Genomic DNA, 12,315 nt, shown 5'->3' on the forward strand with positions numbered 1-12,315 from the left:
AAGAACAAGCAGGCCAGTTGAGAGTAATCGCTTTTGCCAGCCGAGGCCTGTCAACGAGTGAGTCGAGGTATCCCGCACACAAATTAGAATTTCTTGCACTGAAGTGGAGTGTGTGTGAGAAGTTTCACGACTATCTGTACGGGGTCCACTTTGTGGTAGTGACTGACAACAACCCTCTCACTTACCTGTTAACATCGGCAAAGTTGGATGCCACCAGTCATCGGTGGTTAGCTGCCCTGTCCACCTACACCTTCAAGCTGCAATACCGTGCCGGAAAGCAGAACCTCGACGCCGACGCTTTATCACGCCGCCCTCACAGCCATCCCGTGGACCTGTCAGTGCCGAAGGACTGCGATTTGATAAACCGATTCACGGAAGAACATGTGGTTGAATCTGCTGAAGTGGAGGAACTAAGCCCGGACATCGTAGCTGCCATCTGCCACCGCTGTCTTGTCACCAGTCAGCCCAGCAGTTCTGCAGGAAGTCCGATTACCCTGGTCGAGTCTCTGAGCATGTCAGCAAATTCTGTTCCGGATTGCTATGCCAGTGAAGACAATCATGGTCTACCAGTTGTTCCATCCCTATCACGTCTGGACCTCAAGGAAAAGCAACGGGCTGATCCAGTTATCAGAGAGGTCATACACCAGATGAATACTGGGGAGAAGGTTCCTCCGACGGCAAGGAATGAACTCCCGAACCTTCCGCTGTTGCTGAGGGAGCTGAATCGTCTCGAGTTACAAGAAGACATCTTGTATCGGCGGAGGCACGACGGAGAACAAGTCACGTTCCAGCTGGTGGTACCGGAGGAGCTGAAGTCCGTTGTTTTGAGTAGTTTGCATGATGACCTGGGTCACCTAGGCATCGAGCGGACTTTGGACCTGGTGCGCAACCGCTTTTTCTGGCCTCGTATGGCAGCTGACGTGGAGAATAAGATCAAGACCTGCAGTCGTTGTGTGAGACGCAAGGCACTTCCTGAAAGATCCGCACCACTCGTTAACATCAAGACTACTCGTCCTTTGGAGTTGCTCTGCATGGACTATTTGTCACTCGAACCAGATCAAAGCAATATAAAAGACATTCTCGTTTTCACTGACCACTTCACCAAGTTTGCAATAGCCATACCTACCGCAAACCAAAAGGCGAAGACAGTGGCAAAATGTCTATGGGAGAACTTCATTGTGTGCTACGGAATACCTGAACGTCTCCACACGGATCAAGGACCCGACTTCGAGTCAAAATTGATAAAAGAACTGTGCCAACTCGCTGGGATAGTAAAGACCAGAACAACCCCTTACCATCCTCGAGGGAACCCAGTCGAGAGGTTCAACCGGACACTACTTAACATGCTTGGGACCCTTGAGCATAAGAAGAAAGCCAAATGGAAAGACTACGTAAAACCGTTAGTGCACGCTTACAACTGCACGAAGAACGATGTCACTGGTTTTACGCCGTACGAGCTGATGTTTGGCCGTTCACCACGTCTCCCGGTTGATCTGGCCTTTGGCTTGCCTGTGCGGGGAAACCAGTCTACTTCTTATTCCCAGTATGTTGAGAACTTGCGGTCCCGACTTGAAGAGAGCTTTGAACTTGCTTCGAAGAATGCTGCTAAATCTGGCGAAAGAAATAAAGTTCGCTTCGATCAGCGAGTCACTCCGTCAAGTCTGGAGGAAGGTGATCGAGTTCTGGTGCGAAACGTCAGGCTTCGTGGCAAACACAAGCTTGAAGACAAATGGGAGCAAGATGTCTATGTCGTTGTGAAGCGTGCTGGGGACCTGCCAGTGTACACAGTGCGGCCGGAGAACAGATCAGAGAGACCAAATCGTACGCTCCACAGAGACCTGCTACTTCCATGTTCCTTCCTGCCAGCCAGTGGTGGTCCAGATCCTTTGCCTGTTACACCACCCCGTCGGCCGGTAACCCGTCGCCAGAAACCAGTAACTGTTGATCATGCTGAAGACTTCGATGAGGACGAAGAGGAATGGAGTCTGCCTCAAGTTCTGATTCCGCCAACTGCTTTCCAGTTCCATAGTTCACGCACTGTCGAACCCTCTGCTGACCTCCGCACTCAGCCGTCCGTCAGTCCCGTCGATCCCGTCTCAGAAACTGAAAACCTACCTGTCGATGGGGAGTCCTCTGCTGAATCCGAAGCCTCTTCATCTATGGACGAGGAGGAGCCTGAGCCTGCTGCTACCCCACCTGCCGGTGAGCCTGATGAAGACCCACCTGAGGGGGAGCCCGAGCTTTTTGACCAAGCAGAGACATCCCCCAGCCAAACCGAGCTATTGCTCAGTCCCGCAGAATCGTCCGCCAACCTGCCTGATCCTGTCCGTGAAACCACGCCAGTAATCAGTCGGCCTAGTCGGCAGCGTCAACCTCCTGATCGCCTTCAGTATGCGGCATTAGGTAATCCTCTCATTTCCGTTGTTCAGACGCTAGTACATGGTTTAGTGGATGCCTACAGCGAAGCGTTCGCTACCCATGCGGCAAATAACCTTTTGAAACCCACTGTTCACGACGTTTAGCATGCATCGGGAGTTGCATGATCTAAAGGGGGGAGGATGTAACCCAGGTGACAAAACACTATTAAATATTCTTATATCCTTTCTATTGGTTGCCGGTTACGTTGTGTGCGTTTACGTTACGTGCGTGTCATTGCGTCACATGGTCACGTGACCTAGCGCGGCTATCAGACTAGCATAATAGCCGGTAGTGGGTAGCTACCGGTAAGAGCGAGAGGGAGACGCTGTATGAGGTTGCTGCAGGTATGTGTTTGTTTTACGCGTTAATCATGAATCAGTCTTCTACACTGAAATGCTATATGTTGAACTGTAGGAGCCGACTACCGGAGCCGTGGGTCGTCGCGCGGGAGTGTTTGTGCTTGCGTTTATCTGCGGAATTGGTAAGTCGCGTCTGTAGCTTTTCGTAGCCTAGCCGCTGCATTTGTTTTCAAGGGAGCGCTTGGCATTCACGTGCCCGTTTCTCCGAATATAACTAAGTGAAATGGTATCACTGTGACCCATTGTCCATTGGTTCTGATTTGTGTTATCATGAATGTACTGCTGCTTCTTTAGCAGACGGTTAATGTTTTGATGTGTGTTAATGCTACGCATCCGAGGCACTTTACGATGCAGTCCAGTCAACCACTGTGTCTGCTACGCACCTTATTTGTGGATGCGGTGTTTACATTTTGAGATTATTAGAGTGATGAATATTTTAATATAACAATTATTGTATTATCTGTTCTAATTTATGCATTGAATCAATCTATTGTACAATAAGGAAATGTTTTGCTATTTTGATACTTGATATTTAGCATTTAGCATTTAGTATTTGAATGTATTTGTGCGCACTAGAAACTTAACTGGTCCTGTCCTTTTACGCAGGCCAGGTTGGATGGCGAGCTTAGAGCCCGAGCTAGAGCCTGTTGAAACTTTGAACCTGGATCCAAATGAACTGAATGAGCTGAACTGAATTCACCCAACCGAACCCCGGGCTGGTAGGAGGCTCCTCAGCAGCCGCCCTCTCTATTTTTGTTTCTTTTTGGTCGCCAACCTCGCAACCCGTTCATCGCGGTCCCTTTATGAACTGTTACTTCCCCTCACCAAACCCCCTGGACTTTGCCACCCCAACGTGGAAGTTGTGGGGGCCGTATGAACTTTTCCACCTGTTGCTTAATACCATCGTTGGTAGAAAGAAGAATTTGGAGTGTAAATATTGTACATATTGAAAATTGATGCACTGTGAAATGTGTGAATGGCCATTCGAATATTGTTGATACACATGTTTGTTTATTTTTTCCCTTATCACAATATATTATTTGGTACCACTTAAACTTAATCTTTGTGTTCAGTCTTCATTACTCCATTCCTAGAGCCGAATTTAGAACTTCTGATCTAGCCCAGTCTCTTAATAATTGATACTCTAAGTAACTCCTTAATAGAATAACTTATAGGTTACACATGCTCCAAGACACATTTGATTTGGCACATCAGACGAAGCTACCCACCCACTGTGTGTCCTTCAATCTACGTCCGCCCCACGCTGCTCCGACCCAGATACTTCTGACAAAACACCAGAAAAAAAATCAAACTATCCCCTTGAGAACCCGACAGTGCCGACCTCCAGCTGCTAATAAAGGTTTACTGACCGTCATCTGCGCTGGCTGCATTGACACTGGGCCCGTGGAGAGCTGTTATGCTGAGCCCAGAGCAGACTGCAGCCCTGACGAAACCGACCGCGGAGCTGAGACGAGCCATAATGAGACCAGGGAGACCACCGAGAGTGACTGGATTAGTGCAAGGGTGTGTGGGTGAGAGCGCAGAAGGGGAATAGGTTTATCTAGGTTTGAAAAGCATATGCAAAAATATAATAACAAAACAGTTAAGTTAAGTCCAATTAATTTAACCGGCTGGATTTTCTTGACAAAAATGCTGATGTTCCACTACATGACATGTAGCTTCTTCAAAGTCTCGGTCAGTGACTATTTCTGCCTTTAGTCCTGAGCTCAACTCCATGTGGAGTTGAGCTCAGGACTAAAGGCAGAAATATTTCATCAATCCTGCATATCATCCATACGAAACCGGCGTTTTGGGGATCTGTGAACGGTCATTTACCATGCTAAGTCCCAGGTGCAGAGATCTCAAAACGGTCTCTCCGCAACTTTTCTACTGACCTTATAATAACTTTTACTGCCCAATCCTTTGCGCATCTGCTCCACAGCGAGGCACAGGTGACACAAAGAAGAAAAAAAGTAGTGTTAGCAGAGTTAGCCATTCAGTCTTTGTGTTTTTGGACTGACAGTGAAAGTCCGGTCTCTGAAAGCATCGCGGCTTTAGCCCTGTGACTCTGAAGAATAAGTTCACCTCCTGATCTCTTCTGTAGATCGTAAATGCATGGAGCAGTTTCCAGAAAGTTTCTAGCACATGCGCTTCTCCAGTTCTATTTTCTGTGGTAGCGTCACAGCGCCACGCACAGGCCGGCGGCAGAAAAAGCTATAGTTTCGTGCTGGAAGGCATTGCTGTTTACACACATTTTAAAGAACTATTTTGCCTGGTTTCCAACAATGTTCATATTTCTACAGCAACATAGGAAAAACACCTGTAGAAGCTGTTTAGACACAAAGATGTGATGTGAATGAACATGGCTTATTTGGACAGAACTGAGGAGCTGAGGAGTTCACTTGCAGAAACAGTCGACAAAAGTTTCCACAAAAAGGTAGGTCTTAGGTAAAGAACGAATGCATTCATATATTAATCAATGCACTAAAGGGATTTTTCTTTTTTTTTTCAATGGCACCTACCGTTTATTGCAGGAGAATAGTTACATAAATAGTCACTCAACACACGCATACACTACATGATTGAATAAATGTTTAATCAGTTTTGACTGACGGCGAGGCCTAATTTGACCTGACCTGAGACGCTTAACAGATGAGTAATCCTGTTTGTCAAAGTGATCTCCAGGAGGCGGTCCATAGATAATGAATGGCGCAGTGGCGTTTAACTCCACAGGTGCTAGTGCTCTTATGCGTCTGAATAAATCATCACTGTGATGTTCCCTCCACATTAATAATGTTCAGGGAAACAATCCAACGCTAATGCCGCACACATGAGCCGCCGCCGGCAAGTTGCTCAGTTACGTGGATTTGGCACTTTCTTTGGTAATTCAGTTTTTAATTTGTCATTCGTAATCTGCACATCAACCCTCCCAGACGGGTTCAAACGATGGATGCCAGTTATGAGAAAATGTAAAATGTTAAATATCTTGACATAATATTTAGATTTATGGCTGTTAAATGACAAGGTCTCTTCTATGTAAAACTCCTCATTGATCTTCCTTTTGTAGGAGTGTAATGTATGATATGAAAGGTGGACAATTTTAGAAAGTACTATATAATTGTGATTTTTAAATGTTGAAAATTGCAGTTAGATTTGTGATTTCTTTTAAAAACATGATTTGGTTCACTTGAAAACAAAATATGAAGTGCTAACCACATCTATTGCAGAACATACATTGCATGACCACAAAAAGGTTACACTCTAACATTTCTTTGGACCACTTTTACCTTTTATCACAGTTGTGGCATGGTTTTAATAATCTTCTGCAATGTCAGGTTTATTTCCATCCGGTGTTTTTCACCAAGATCTTGTGTTGATGATGGGAGAGTGTGACCACTGAGAAAAGCTTTCTCCAGCACATCCCAAAGATTCTCAATGGGGTTAAGATCTGGACTCTGTGACGGCCAATCCAAGTGTGAAAATGAAGTCTTGTTCTCCCTGAACCACTCTTTCACAATGTGAATCCCATGAATCCTAGCATTGTCATCTTGGAATAAGCCCGTGTCATCAAAGTAAAAATCCATTGACGGAATAACCTGGTCATTCAGGATGTTCAGGTCGTCAGCTGATCTCCTTGTTTGGGAACATCGTGTTGCTGAATCAAGACCTGACCAACTGCAGCAACACCAGATCTGAGAAAGGATGGCTAATCTGATCTGGGGTGGCAGATGACGGATTATTATTTATTTTTTTCGGTCACACAGCGTGTTAATAATTGCCTTTGTGAATTTCCAATTTCTGACTATTCAATTTGTGTTTTTCAATTCAACTGCAATTAATCTTGCAGCTTAACTCACAGTCATTTAAAACAACAGAACTTGGAGAGACATTCACCCACCACTTCATAGGATGCTGGCTCAATCTGGCACTCCAGGCTGACACTGTGTCCGTGTCTTGTCCTGTTTAAAGTGACTATGTGATTAGTGCCGATCAGAGAGGCCACAAATCTGCTATGCTCCAGGCCAGTGGTTCCCAAAGTGGGGGTCGGGACCCCTTGGGGGGTCATGGACACTGAAGTGGGGGTCGCAAGATGATTTTGAGAAGAGTTTTTACATTTCTGACATTGAATTTGTTATATTTTTGATTGAAAACAGCACATTGTAGTGAAAGTAAGCCAAATATTAAACTACAGTATCCAAACTAACATCATTAAACCAGATTTTAAATGTTGTGCACCATAAATTATTATAAATGATCATTAAATTTTACAGAAGGGGTCCCGAGTTGTTAATTGAGTGACTTTGGGGGTCGCAGCCTGAAAAGTTTGGGAACCCCTGCTCTACTTTAGGCCAAATGATCACATTTCGTAGGCTGGGAACCTTTGCCAAATGCAATGAAAGCTACGATTTCATAATCTCTAATGAGCAACAGATGAGCAATCCTAGAATCAGCATAAACCATGAGAAAATTAGCCTTAGGCTTACTCTACTGTACATTAATATTCCCATGTAAACATACCTGATAAGAAGGATATATAGGATATTATAGGTACAGCACTCTAACTTAAAAAGTACCTCACCATATAAACCATGGCCTCTACAGGAGAAGCTCTGTATGATTTTACCATGAGCGCGCCTTGGCCCAGTCAGCGGAGTGTCTGCTACGGAGAAACTCATTAGTGCTGAGTAATGAGCCTCCTGCTAATACAGCCCAGAATTGTGCTCTCTATCACATACAGCGCCACTGTTTGGCATTTTTCAATTTAATTAAGCAGTCAGTAATCTGGTTGTAAAAGCTTCTGAGGTCTCCATCTATAATGAAACATGGCCTGACATTAGTGTGAGCCGCGAGCCGTGGTGTGATGAGAGAGGGATGCTATTGTTTCTGCCGCCGGCGTAATAACCCAGATCCATCCACGCACATTCTCAAGGACCACGCGCAACGAAAGACAGTGCTTGTACGAGAGATGGGACATTATGGGAAACTTCATTCCCCCAGTGTCGTGTATAACTTTAGCGATAAGCAGTGACCTTGTCTATGTCAAATTCTTCAAACTCTCTAATACTCTCCAAGTTTAATGGGAGGGATGCCAACGGCTCAAAATCAAGAGTAGATCTGGTGTGGTCGTTCAAGTCCCGCCTCCCCGTGCTCACAGACTATAGAAGGGGTTCCCAAAGTGGGGTTGTGGGACTTTTTTTTTCTTTTTACATACATTTTATTTCATGTATTAATGTCTGAAATTGGTATAGTGTGATGTCCAAAAAAACAAGATGAAGTTATTTAAATAAACATAATGGGGCGACGGTGGCACAGATGGTAGAGCAGGTCGTCTCATGATCGGAAGGTCAGGGGTTCGATTCCCACCTCCTGAAAGTGTACACTGTCGTTGTGTCCTTGGGCAAGACACTTCACCTACATTGCCCCCAGTGTCTGCGTACATTGGTGTATGAATGAGAGTATGAATAGGTGAGTGGATCCTTGCTGTAAAGCGCTTTGAGTGCCTAGTATAGGTGGAAAAGCGCTATATAAGTTGAGACCATTTACCATTTACCATAATTTCAAATTTCAAATGTTTAGCAAGTGAAATGATCAAAAGCACTAAAAAATAAGACCAAAAATATATATATATAATTGCACACCTCACCATCAGGGAAGAATGCTTGCAATTCAACTTTGAGTAACTTTGACTTAAGTGATATTTAGTAGTATAAAAAAGTCAGTATAAAAATGCAGTAGTCAAAGTGTAACAAATAGCAAATTAAAAATCTGTCCACGCCTTGATAAATATGGAGGAATGACTAAAGCTTTTTCATGAGGTCTAGACATTTTCACTAAAGTTGTTCAGACACTGTTTGTGGTTAAACTCTTCCTTGCGTAGATTAGCATATGTGTCGGAAACTAATAACTTTTCAAAGTTTAATTTTTGTTTTTCTCAGCCAAGCACCAGAGGAAGAAGAGCACCCTCTACTGGAATTTTGTATAACTACACAAAAGGGAACATTGTTTTAAAATGTACTACTACTTAAATACCAAAGCTAAAAATGATAATATAGGACCGACTTGTCATACATAAAATACAAAAAAACAGTAGAAATAGAGTAATCACTACCATGTAAAAAAAAAAATGAAAAATGTGTGCTTGCCAAAAGGTCAGAAAAAGCCCCACTCAACACTAACACATCTACTCCAGTTGTGGCCATTGGCTGTTTCTGTGTGTTTGTTCGCCAATGTTATGACTTGGCCTTGACTCTTGCTAACGCAGAGGGTGCATGATCCTGACTATAGGTGACACGAGACCTCACCTCTGCATAGCAAGCCTTTTTGAAGCCACTTCAGAAGAGCTCAGTCAGGAGTCAAAATAATGTCAGCGGCCAAAAAGCAACAGCTGCCGGCGCCAGAAAACCACACATAGGTGTGTGTGTCACTGCTGCTGACTCTTTTGAGGTGATACAAGTCTGTAGAGCAAGAAAATAGCACAAAACTCAAGAGAGAAAATTATATAGAATTCTTTTGCAGAGAGAAAAATATAACTCAGCTCTCGCCTCCATTCACAACAGCCCTTACCATAAACGGCCTCTCTCTACAATCTTAAAACCTCTTGTGTTTTGTTTGTCTTGATTGTTATTTCCACAAAATTTCTTAAAACAATCACAAAATAGCTAGAGAGGAAAGAGTAGATATTAGGAATCAGTTACACTAGAAATCAGTGTAACCTGTGCTTGATTTGTAAATTAGTATTTGCAGGAACACTTTTGGTCTGATGTGATGGATTGGGGGAACAGGCCAAACATTTGCCGGAACACTCTCATTAAACACCATTATATCAGATACATTTTTTGCTGGATCCTCCTAGATACTTACCGGATCCTTTACCCTGAAAAAAATAGAATTGGGGGAATGTGTTCTCCCAAACGGGAGATCAAATTAAGCACTGAGTGTAATTTAAATTAGTAAGCATGTACAGTTTAAGACTCTTAGCTACAATCAAGTACACTTAGATTTTGGAGGATTATACTGGGGTCTGGTTTTAATTTAGAGCTAGATTGAGTGTGTGGCTTTTTTCCGAGATGAACAGATCATGTCCCTACATATCCTTTGTATGCCAGGGTACGTTGCCAGGTTGAGCTGTTGTATTCATTTACTTCACAATAATAATTTCGTTAAAATGGCTTATATGACTCATAACTGACATTGTTACCAATAGAAAAAACTTCAGACATTGAAATGTGCATTGTGTTCTTTAAATTACCTTTATTGCTTTCGATCATTTTCAGACCCCAATATGGCAGTAGGCTGAAAAATGCCGCGCTGATATGGCAACCCTGTAGTCCCCTTGTCATTTCGAAAAACAGCGAGGGAAAACTCCCCCGCGCACGTAAGTTACTTTCTTTCATATTTTGTCGGTTTCCCACTCCCTGTAAAGTAACCGAACACTGCTTCAGATAATGTTTAAAAGTTTGTTGTTTCCCGATGGGGCGAATATTTTCCAAAGTGCTTCCGCCTCGAAAGTTGTGCACGTTTTCAGTGAACCTTTTCAAAACACTAACGCTTAAATAAACAAATCCTGCGGTCAGTATTATCATATTACGATTTTCCCACATGCCGAAATACTCTTTAGTTGCACAAATGCCCTCCTAAGTGGACGTCGTTGTCTGTGAAAACTGTAATTTGTCGGTCAATCTAATTGAACTTAAAACGGATGTACAGTCAAAGGGAGTTTGGCTTCGCATCGGTTCATTTGTTTCACGCCACGTTATGCAAAGTGTCAGAAATCTGCACCCGCCAGATTGTATATTTAGTCAGATTTGTTGCTTGTAGGTTAGTATTCGCGTGTCCTGGATAAGTTGTTATGCTAGATGTTCGCTAAACAAGCTAACTTTACGCGTTTACTCTTTACGTGCGTTATTACGTGACAGCTGCACACGTGATCCTTGACGCAATGTTTACGTTTACTGATGCAAAATATACGGGTGGTCTTTCAAACTAATATAAGCAGCACTGGTTTAGCTAGATTTTTGTCTGGAGTTGCATCTGTTAGCTTTGAGTCGAGGAAAATGGTCATGACTTATTTTACAGTCATGACTCAGCTAATGGCTTCAATTGAACAGAATGACAGTCCATTTCCTGTACTCAACAGTTATGCGAAATTATTGCTTGACCTTTCTTTGAAATGATGTGCGTATTGTTTGCATGACTGAACATTCTTATTATTTATATTTTTTTCATTTTTAAAATAGCCTTTTGCTATTGCAATCTTTATCCTTCATGAAGGCATTTTATTGAAAACTTCATGAAAAAAAATGTTAGAAGCATCACATGTTGAAAACGCTTTCATTTCATTCTTAAAGGGACTATATAGAGTTTAAAATTTTAAAATTATGTGTTTTCCTCTCCCTACATGTTCAGCAATGTCCTAATGTGTAGAATGAAACCAGACCTAAAGAGCTCAACAGTCCAACATAAAAAAATCCCATGTATTATTAGCATTGACTTTTCGAAAAAGTTAACTATTAAAAGTTTAACATGATGGCGGCGGCTAATCAGCTATGTGCTAAGTCACGGACATGAAACATACAAGGTAAAATTGAAGATTTTTCTAAAAAAGTAATTTTGTCATATTTTCAAGTATTGTTTGTTTCTTTCTTGTAAAATACCTGCGCAAGTGTCCGTAGTTAGTGCATAGCTGATTTGCCGGCGTCATGCCATTAAACTCTTAATAATTGACTTTTGTAAAACTAAATGTAAAAATACATTTAGTTTCCCGGTCCGACACGTGACCGGGAGTGGGTGGGACTGTGGAGCTATATTCACCACAACTGCCTCTAAAATCCTGCACTGTCACTCAAAAAGTTGTTACTTCGGTCCCAAGTGCCGCCATGCACAAGGTTAATATAGAAGGTGCAGTTACACGTATGACCTGAGGTGGCAGTAGTGCGTATAAAATGGCCAACTTGCATCCAACCCCTTTAATGCTTGTCTGTTTTTGGATACAACATAATGGTGTGACGATTTTTTTTTATGTGTTCTTATGCAAAGGGTTGTTTCGTTATGTTTACTAATACTTGATCGGTTTGAAATAAAATCTTCCAGCTAATCATTATTGAAACGAGGTTTATATTTGTTGTCTGTGGCTGCACACGTACAATGTGATTTGTTATATGGACTTATCCAAATCAAAGTAAAGCCTTCCACTTTACAGTAACATATACTGCATAAAGCAGGCCTTGACCTCAGTTGACATGTTTATTTTCTCAAAGTTGAGGCATCCTTGGACAAAGTAAAGTCTTTAGCCGACAGTTTCTTCGGAAGACAGATGAAGCAGTTTGGCGAGGGGATCGTCTAGTTCTCGCAGGATCGTGGTGTGAAAGAACAGCCTGGTGTGATGCCACTTTGACTTTGCCTGTTAACGGCCAGTGATAATTTTTCTGTAGGTCCACTCTGTGCTTTCTTGTCTCTGCTCGTTTATTAACAAGCCAATAAGTAAAGACAAGAAAAAGTTTACCGTTTTGAACTGTAGCTATGCTTTCTCTCATTGACT

At 42.8% G+C, this 12,315-nt stretch overlaps 2 protein-coding genes across 2 annotated transcripts in view; both read left to right on the forward strand.

Annotated features, from left to right (window-relative positions):
* pclaf (PCNA clamp associated factor) overlaps nucleotides 1–12,315 on the forward strand; it is a 379,199-nt gene that overhangs the window by 333,334 nt on the left and 33,550 nt on the right. The gene's annotated exons all lie outside the window — the stretch shown is intronic.
* Nucleotides 10,046–12,315, forward strand: part of pot1 (protection of telomeres 1 homolog) — a 48,051-nt gene continuing 45,781 nt past the window's right edge. Inside the window, exon 1 of the mRNA XM_079567700.1 lies at nucleotides 10,046–10,152. The gene's annotated coding sequence lies outside the window, so the exon portion shown is untranslated. The remainder of the gene's footprint in view (nucleotides 10,153–12,315) is intronic.

This window comes from Gobius niger, assembly GCF_951799975.1.
Source record: "Gobius niger genome assembly, chromosome: 12".
NCBI classification, from domain to species: Eukaryota; Metazoa; Chordata; class Actinopteri; order Gobiiformes; family Gobiidae; genus Gobius; species Gobius niger.